This window comes from Lemur catta, chromosome 1, assembly GCF_020740605.2.
Source record: "Lemur catta isolate mLemCat1 chromosome 1, mLemCat1.pri, whole genome shotgun sequence".
Taxonomy (NCBI): domain Eukaryota; kingdom Metazoa; phylum Chordata; class Mammalia; order Primates; family Lemuridae; genus Lemur; species Lemur catta.
In genome coordinates, this window is record NC_059128.1 from 243,182,599 (window position 1) to 243,193,090 (window position 10,492).

Consider the following 10,492-nt stretch of genomic DNA (forward strand, 5'->3'; position numbering starts at 1 on the left):
GGTATATACAATAACGAGTTGCTTAACTATGGAGATATATTCTGAGAAATGTGTCATTAGGTGATCTCACCATTGTGTGAACATCGTAAAGGGCACTTACACAAACCTAGATGGTATATCTTAATACACACAGGCTATATGATATAATCTATTGCTCCTAGGCTACAAGCTCGTACAGAATATTACTGTCCTGAATATTGCAGCAATTGTAGCACAATGGTAAGTATTTATGTATCTAAACATGCCTAAATGTAAAAAAGGTAGAGTAAAAATATTATATTAAAAAAAAGATAAAAATGGTACACCTGTGTAACTTACTTACGATGAATGAAACTTGCAGGACTCGAAGTTGCTCTGGGTGAGTCAGTGAGTGAGTGGTGAGTGCATGTGAAAGACTAGGACATTCCTGTACGTTACTGTAGACTTTATAAATACTGTACATTTAGACTACACTAAATTTATAAAAACTTTTTCTTTCTTCAATACTAAATTAATCTTAGCTTACTGTAACTGTTTTACTTTATAAACTTTTAACGTTTTTTTAAACTTTTGACTCTTGTAATAACTAGCTTAAAATACAAATACATCGTATAGCTGAAAAAAATATTTCTTTATATTCAATAGAATTTTTTTCTATTTTTAATTTTTTTTTTACTTTTTAAATGTTTTTGTTAATAACTAAGACACACACATTAACCTAGGCCTACACAGAGTTAGGAGCATAAATATAATTGTCTTTCACTTCCTCCTTTAAATATCACTGATTTCTTTATCTCACTAGTTTCTTTTTTTTTAATTCTGGGAAGATTGAGATCATTTTTCCTGTCTTCAGGGGCAATAACACACATGGAGTTGTCATCTCCTATGATAAAGATGCCTTCTTCTGGAAAACTTCCTGAAGATCTTGCCTGAGGCTGTTTTACAGTTAATGACTTTTATAAGTAGTATACTCTAAAATAAGGATAAAAATTATAGTATAGTAATAATATAGTCATTTATTTTTATTATCAATTATCAGGTGCTCTATATAATTGTTTGTGCTATCCATTTATATGACTGGCAATGCGATATGTTTGTATAGAGCAGCATCAACACAAACACATGAGTAATATGCTGTGCTGCTACATGACAACAGCTACGAGGTCACTAGGTGATAGGAATATTTCAACTCCATTATAATCTTATGTGACCACCATCCCATATATGGTCCAGTGTTGACCAAAACATCATTATGCAGTACATGACTGCATTCAGATCTAGGTACACATACCTATATATATATAATCTGGTAGCAATGACAATCAATTAAAAGTTATTGAGGAGGGATATGATTTAATCAGAGTCCTGTTTATGAAGAGTCATCTGGCAGCAGTGTTTGGAAGGTAAGAGTGTGACAGTTAGATGGAGAAGACAAGTGACTTGTGTTTTGCAAAACACACAGAGAAGTAGGTTTTAGGGTGAGGGGCTGAGTGGTATTAGCAGAAATTTATGTAATTTCAAGTGTTGACAGAGGAAAGGCAGAAGTGACTGAAGATGGATCACTTTCTATAATGAAAGAGAATCAAGTTTGAGAAAAGCTAATAACCAAGGGCATTTCAACAATGAAACGTTCAAACTCTTGCTCGTTTTCATGTCTTTTCCAGCACTCACTACGCACTATGACATCATGTGATCATAAAACCCTCTATACTTTTGTAATATGAACTTAAAGTCCCTCATCATGAAAGATACATTCCAAAAACCTTTAAATGTCACTAATTTCTTTATCTTACTAGTTTCTTTTCTTTTTTTGTTTAATTCTGGAAAGATTGAGACTATTTTCTTGCTATTCTACAACTTCTCTCCTTTTTCTACACTGCCTCCCAAGTTAATTCTTTAATCTAATCTGTTAGTTTCTGGATTAGTGAAGCTTTTCAGATTGCCAAAGAACATGCAGACATAGCTAGAAAGGTTCTTAGAAGGCATCGTAGACAAGGAGAGGCAACTGGCCTCTCCTTATTCACAGAAGTACAGTGAACTAAGAGCATCCTCTCAGAGTTTATTCCTGCCTTCACTGCTTTAATTTCCTTCTCACTTATTTCTCATTCCAATTTCTATTTATTTCTCTGTATGATATGTGAATTGAATCTGTATGAGAAGAGAAATTAACCATTTCCCAATAAAGTGGAATAAAAGACGTTTTCACGGCTAGCTGAATTCGTGAAATTTGCTTGTGTTCAACCAAACACAAACCTGTCCTCTCTATGGAGTAAATATGATATGAATCTCTAGTCTACAAACCTGTGAAAGGGATGGGGAACCTGCAGCCTTGGGGCCACATGGGCCTTCTGGATCCTTGAGTGCGGCCCTTTGACTGAATCCAAATTTTACAGAACAAATTCCTTTTAATAAAGGGATTTAAAGGGATTTGTTCTATAGAAATTTGAATTTGGTCAAGGGGCTGGACTTGGGGATCTGGAGGGCCATGTGTGGCCTTGAGGCCATAGGTTCCCCACCCCTCCAATGTTTTTATTTGTTTTCTGCTCTAATTATTCTAGTATGCCATCAACATTTGACTAAAGGTCCTTGTATGCTTTTCAATAACATGTACAAATATTTTAAGGAGCTTATTAGCTACTAACACCTTAAGTCATTAAATAGGACAATTGTGATTGCAAAAAACTTTCCTGTATCAACACAAACCTACATCTAAACTGTATGATTTTATGACCTTTAGTAAAAAGAGAATACATGCTAATATGAGATCTAAACATTTACCTTTAATGTTTTGGTCAGTGAATCTATGACTTGCTTATTTCTCAGATTGTAGATAATGGGATTTAACAAGGCAATTATGACAGTGTAAAACAGAGACTCCATCATATCTTGATCACCTGCTTGTGGAGATGCAGGGTGCACATACATGAAGAGAAGAGGGCCATGGTGTAAAGACACAGATAAGAGATGAGCTCCACAAGTGGAGAAGGATTTCCTTACACCTTTGGCAGACTTCTTTTTTAAGATTTTAAAGAGAACAAATGTATACAAGACAAGAACAATCACAATGGTGAATACTTGAATTGAACCTGAGAAGACAAAAACCATTAGATAATTAATAGAAGGGTCAGTACAAGAAATCTTTAACAATGGGATAATGTCACAGTAAAAGTAATGTATTATGTTGGAATTACAGAAGGTTAATCTGGAAAACATCCTTCATAAATTAAGGCATGAAGAAACCACATACAAATGACAAGACTAACAGCTGGATGCATAGTCTATTGGTCATAATCACTGGATAAAGTAAAGGTTTGTATATGATTTCACAGGGATCATATGCCATGGTTGCCAAGAGAAAATATTCTGTGGTTGCACTGATTCCAAAGGAAAGAAAGTGTATCATGCATTTAGAGAGAAATATCTGACTCTTGGCTAGGAAGCTGACCAGCATCTTGAGAGTCACTGTGGATGATAACTAAGTATCCACAAAGGCTAACCTCCCAAGGAATAAGTAAATGGGGATGTGCAGATGAGGGTCATTCCAGATGAGAGTAATCAAACCAAGGTTCCCCATGACAGTGATGAGATATATCACTAAGAATGCCAGGAACAGGAGGATTTTCCACACTGATATGTAAGTCCTGTGAGAATAAATGCTGTCAGCAATGTGGCATTTTCCTTCTCCATGTCCTCACTGCACATCCCTGAAATGAAATAAATGTAAAAAGAACATTCACTAAGTATTTATAAAGGGAATGAATACTGGAGGAGGGGAGTTGAAATAAAACCATACACTTATCAGAATGCCCTCTTTCATTCATTTGTTACACTAGAATAGAGATTTGTAGGGGAATTGAAGAAATGGAAAAAATACAATTGTTTCAGTCCATAGAATGCCCATGGATAAATGGATTTACAAAAAAATAGAGGCATTCTAAGCACATATAAATTTATGTGGACACTATTGAATGTGGTAGAAAAATCTTGTGTCTGAAGCACACATGTAGTGTCAATGGAAAAGATCTTTGTAAGGACAGGAATATAAAAAGAGTTCAAAGACTTGTGAATAACATTGAATTTTCTTCTTCACACAGTTGTCATGAACTGAAAATTTTTTTTTTTTTTTTTGAGACAGAATCTCACTTTGTTACCCGGGCTAGAGTGAGTGCCCATGGCATCAGTCTAGCTCACAGCAACCTCAAACTCCTGGGCTCAAGTGATCCTACCGCCTCAGCCTCCCGAGCAGCTGGGACTACAGGCATGAGCCACCATGCCCGGCTAATTTTTTCTCTATATATTTTTAGTTGTCCACATAATTTTTATTTCTATTTTTAGTAGAGATGGGGTCTCATTCAGGGTGGTCTCGAACTCCTGACCTCGAGCGATCCACCCTCCTCCGCCTCCCAGAGGGCCAGGACCACAGGCGTGAGCCACTGCGCCCGGCCAGAAAACTTTTAAAACAGATAATGGTGGTTAAGATTCCTTTGAAATGAAACAATTAGTCTTGTAGAAAATCTGTGGCAAAAAGGAGAAACTGCAGTCAGAGTTACTAGTCAAGAAGCAGTTTCTATTGTCCAGGGATCCTAAACCAGATTACATATCAGAATTGTCTGAGGAGCTTTCTTGCCAAAATATGTAATATGTGGGACTAGTGTAGAAACAGATTCAGTCGTTCAAGCATAAAATATAGGAATATGCATTTTTAAAATGTTATTCAGGTGTTTCAAATGATGTGAAGTACCTAGTGATGTGTGATAAGACATTGGAGTGATGAGTAGGACAAAGGAATAAATCCCAAATAATTCAGAATGCAGAGTCAGCAGGACTGTATGACATATTAGATGTGAAGAGGATGGTCAGTGAAAGAAAGAGCCACTTGGTAATTCAAAATTAGGTTGAGAACAGATTCACAGGCAGATATATGCAAGGAGCATCCTCTGACCATCCAAGTCAGAAGTGCTTAGGAGTATGACTCTACTAGAGCTTAATAAAAAAATAATATCGACATATGAGTCATTGGCATAGTTGAAGGCATAGTTGCAGATGCCATATGCATTGGAGACCTGAGCCAAAAGTAAAAGAGGAACAGAGAGGAAAAAAGTCACATTAATCAGGCTATAAAGTGGATATATGCCATTTATTAGATAGCCAAACCCTAGTCCCCTTTTCTACCACATGAATCTTGGTGGCCACAGAGAATACTACCCACTCTACAGCTTTTCCTCCATCTTGCACCTAGAATGAGGAGACTTGATCTAGGTTTGGCCAGTCAAATCCACCACCACAGATTTGGAATTTGGAGAGTAAGAAACAATGGAACAAGGGCAAAAATAATTTTGGATGCAAAGGCAGCCAAAGCAGCAACATCAGGACTCCAGCAGATGCATCCCACACATAGCAACGAAATTGATAGTGTGAATTGTGGCACTGGAAAGTTCAACAGCAGTAAGAGTAGCTTCCACTGAGCTGGTGTTGAGACATGATTTTGGCTATTTACTGGCTGCCTTCCTTCCTTCTCTTCCTGCCCATTTTTACAGTTGATTCCTCCAACTACCCAGTGTTTCTTTATTAGAGCCCATATCCTTTCAACAAATTCATCTCCTATTGCAACCAAGAATCCTGGCTTAAACAAAAGAGAGACAAGGGAGAGACCAGAAAAAGACACTGAACAGAATGATTAGAGAAGCAGGAAGAAAACTGGAAAGCTGAGTGTCGTAGATACAAAGAGAGGAACGGTACTCAAAGATGACAAAGTATCGGCCCAAATGCCAAAATAAATGCTCCAGCTGGACAAGTGAACAGAGATCACTGAGTGTGAAAATAAGATTTTTAGTGGCTTTAGTGAGAGCAGTTTCCATTCATGATAGAATAAAGGTCAGAGAATAACAAGAAACGAATGGGAAACAGGAGGCACAGCAGTGAGGGGTATGAAGTAGAACACTCCAGGTAATATGGAGGGAAGTTAGCATTCGTCTTCTGCTCATAGACAAATATAAAACATTTTTCTGTAAGACTTCTTCATATTTAATAAAAGGTTTCAAAAGTAAGGAGAAGAAAGGAAGGCAAGGAGAAGAGAAAATGGACAGAAGTGGAAAGGAAAATCTGGGTGGTGAAAAGAAACTAAAAGAAAATGAAAGAAACAGACATAGGCAGAGAACAAAAAAGACATATGGATAAGTATAGGAAAAACAAGCCAAAGGAGAGAGAGAGAGGAATTATCAGAGAAAGGCTTAGAGGCTTGGGGGTAAATATAAATATTAATCATGGAGTTCATGAAAAGATCTGAATTCTGGGAATATTTTCTTTACTGTTATTCAAAATTAAATTTGATTTTCCTATGGAATTTATATATTAAAAAAAAATCTGATTTTGAAATTTACTTAAAAATTTTGTGTTCATAAATATACCAGCACTGCCTGAACGTTCTTTCCATATTTAAAAGTTACTTTATCATTGTTATTATAGTGAATAGAAGTGACTTACTCTAGGAATTCTTCTGGCTTTACTTGACAGCAGATTATTATCCAGCAATTCTTTTGGCAGAATAATATAGAGTCAAGAATGCAACCTGCAACAGGCTATATAAATGGCCAACACTAATAATTCCAGATGTATTGAATTTGGAATAGGCTTCCTTTCATGCAATCTCAAATAACAAAATAATTAAAAATGTCAAATTCTGTTTGTGTATGAGTACACATATCAAATATATATAAAATACTCAATTATTTTCAGAAGTGAGTGAAAGGAATGATGAGCTAAGTATTTAAGTGATACCTTAAAAGTTTTAGTAAGAATACATATTTAATTAAATAGAATGGGTCTTTTTATTAGAATGAATGAAAACTTATATAACAATCATTGTAATTTAATCTTTAAACTCAGTTTTAAATTAATGTTCTGGCTTACCAAAACTTTCCTTATAAAGTCATTATAGTTAAATTAACAGCGTAATAAAACATCATTAAATGAAATAAATCAGTCTTTATAGCTAATTTGCTTGTCCAGACTTTAACTGTAAAAATAAAGAATACAAATACTTCACTAATAGTTTTCATTTCCACCTGTCTGTTTTGACTTCTTATAAACCCAATCTTAAATAAAAGTTTTAACTTTGTATATAAGGAATAATAAATATTATAGAAATCATTTCTCTCTTACTCATACCTTGATGGAAATTGTGGAAATCCTTTAACAGTGTTAGGATTCCTAAAGTAGAAATAAATACAATTATATCACAAAAATGACAAAAACATAGGTAGCAATTCTTGGCACACTGATTCATCTCAGAAGCTTCATTTCCCAAGCTAAGGAAATGTGTATATAAATTTGCCTTGAAAACAACAGTCAACCAATTGTACAACTGTGTGCTTTCACTCAAACAGGAAAAAGTGGGGAACTGAAATTGCCCCCAGAGAGCATGAGGATTCCCTTCAGGACAAAGTTTGAGGCCCTGCTGGGCATTGTAGGATTGGACGTGCATGAGTAGTTCAAATTGTCCCACAGGGCATTACAGCCTTTAGAATCATAAACCCCAAGTCACCATAGACAGTCCTAGTTATAACCCCTGAAATCACACTTTATGCCAATGTTTTCCACCGCAGATGACACTTCTGACATGTTTGTGAAAACTGCAGTTTACATATAAAATTTGCTGCTCTGAGTGCTTTGATTAGTATGGTCTCATCTGAGCTAATCAAAACATGATTTTTAATGAAACCAAAGATCTAGATTTTCTTTAGAAGGAAACCCAAAGTAAAGTTGTTCTCTGCATGCAAACTATAGCTCAAATCCTAGACATATACTCAGCTCCAACGTTAAGCTGAAATCTTTCTAAGAAAAGCTCAGAGGAAGGAGGAAAGGAAATCAAAGACAAAGGACATCTGTGGTGAGGTGGCCTAGATCTGTCCTTCCCGAACTTCAATGCCTAGAAAGGTCTTGGAGACCTTGTCAGGATGCAGATCCTGTCTCAGTAGTTCTGGGGTGGAGCTCAAGAGTCTTTCTGTCTAAGAAAGTGCCCTGCCTGTGGACTTGCCATCCACAGGGCCTTCATTATTGCAGGGCCTGGATTATCAATGGAGAAACGAAAAGTGGTGTACGGTAAATGGTAAATGTGGCTGACAATCAAAGGAGAAACAGGAAGGAGCCAGGTGAGGCTAGAGAGGCAAGAGGAATGGGATTGCAGGGGGCTTGGAGGCCAAGTCAAGGACTTTGTTCTTTACCCCAACACCAAGAACAACTGTGGAGGGATCATGAACATGGTTGTAACATGCCCTGATTTTCCCTTTGAGCATTAACTTAGGAACTGATCAATGAGCATTTATTCAGAGAAGTAAAATTTAATTTAGATTTTTGCCATTTAGATTTCAGATCTATGTAGTGGTATGTAACTACCTACACATTAAAGTTTTTTTTTTTTAATTTTAATCCCCACTGGCAAGATGAGGGAAAGCAAAGAGCACATTTTTTGGTTAGATTCATTAATCAATTACCTGGTTTCCTTCCAATTTTACTAATGAAAAAGAAATATGTAGAGAAAAATAGCACATATAAAGGCATGATTACTATGAATACTCAGCAGAAAAGTGGAGTAAACAATATAATGTACCAAGATAGCTACTGAAGACTGAACTCTGACCTTTTTTTCTTTTGCCCAAATTCCTTTCCCAAAAGCCTGGTGAGTCACACCTGCTAATGATAAAATCTCATTGAATGGGTTTTTATTAACTCAATGTAACGTAGCTTACTTTCCAACCTGATTCTGGTATAGCATCACATGACAGATACGTCCCCTGTATTGTAATAATGTTACAGAAACTACTGTGCTCTTTCTTTGAATTCCTAGGGTAATAGAAATGTTATGCTTATTTTGATCTTCCATTACTAATAACCTTTTCATTTCAATAATTAATCCACTACACTTCTTAGTAATAATTGATGCTTTCATTGGAGGACTGCCTTTCTCCTGTTCTATTATTCTTCCTTTACCCTTTATAATTGTTCTGATAATCCAGCAACTGAAACTAATGCTTTCCCAATGAATGATGGCATCTGGCCTTTCTCCGAACACTTGATTATTTCTACTTGCTTTTCCATTGCAATCAAATTTCTCTTTGCTGCAGGCTCACCTAGACTTGCAGTGGATTTCACTTCAAAGGCATAGTCATAAGGGTAAACACAGACTCACAAAAGTGAATACAAAAGTTAAGACGAAAGTGATGCTGTGCTTAGGCAACCTTAGAAACAATGAGACTAGCTATTAGTGTAAAGGTGTTGCACCAAGGAACCACTTAAACCATGGGAGTTTGTTTATATGTGTAGAAGAAACTAGTTCTCTAATTATTAAATTAATTATTTTGTTATAAATTATCCTTATGGGGAATCTTGGGATAGTCCATTAGTAAGTATGAAACACAGTTAGTTGGGTCATCTGTAACCTGGGAACTGCCTGTATATCATATTAATATATATCATGTCATTTATATCTGTATATCATACAATCTGTACATACATGTGAACAAAAAATATATCTCTATATATATTCAGATATAGATACATATACCATATATTTATATAGTTTTATAGTAATGACATTTCATTCAAAGTTATGAACCAGAATATGATTTAATCAGAGTTCTGCTTAGGAATGATCATCTGGCAGCAGTATTTAGGCAATAAGAGAGTATAAAGGATGGGGGGGATAGTAACTAGAGTTTTGCAAAACAGACAGATGAGTAGTTTTAGGGTGAGGGCCTGTGCGGTATCAGTAGGAAGGTGTTGGAATTTTAGTGTTGAGAGAGGAAGGATGTGGGTGACCTGAAAATGGATCTCCCATTAAACTTAAAGAGGAGGTATTGTGAGGAGAGCTAAAATTCAAGGACTTTTCAGTCACAAAACATCCAAGCCCTTGTTCATTTTTATATCCTTCACAGACACCTGCTGGGCACTATGAGACCATACCCTCCTAACATTAATTCATCTTTGGTAATATGCATTTAACGCCACTTGATCTCAGTGGCTTACTGAAATATTACTGATTTTACTTTCTTATTACTTTCATTTTTCTCTAATTCCAGAAAGATCGAGACCATTTACTTTCCACTCTGCCACTTTTCTGGTTTTCTCTATACCCACACTAACTTAATTCTTCACTCTAATCTGTTAGCTTTCTGAATTAGCAAATCTTTCCACATTGCCCAGTATCATACAAACACATCTGGGCAAAAAGAAGCCTTTGAGGACATCATAAACAGAGAGAGGCCACTAGCCTCTTTTCATGACTGATAGAAACAGAAGGAGCTAAGAGCATCGTGTTAGATTTTGTCCTTGCCTTCACAGTCTTAACTCACTTTTCTTTTTTTTTTTCATAATTGCATTACCATTCTATTTATTTCTACATGTGAAATGAGTTAAATTCATACAAGAAGTGAAATTCACTACTTCCCAATAAACTAGAATAAAAAAAATTTTGAGATCTTTTCACTTTTGAGGTTAGCTGATTTCCTGGAATTTT

At 35.9% G+C, this 10,492-nt stretch overlaps 1 pseudogene; it reads right to left on the reverse strand.

The window, feature by feature from the left end:
• Window positions 1–2,745: 2,745 nt before the first annotated feature.
• Window positions 2,746–3,672, reverse strand: LOC123642307 (annotated as a pseudogene).
• Between the last annotated feature and the right edge of the window lie 6,820 nt (window positions 3,673–10,492).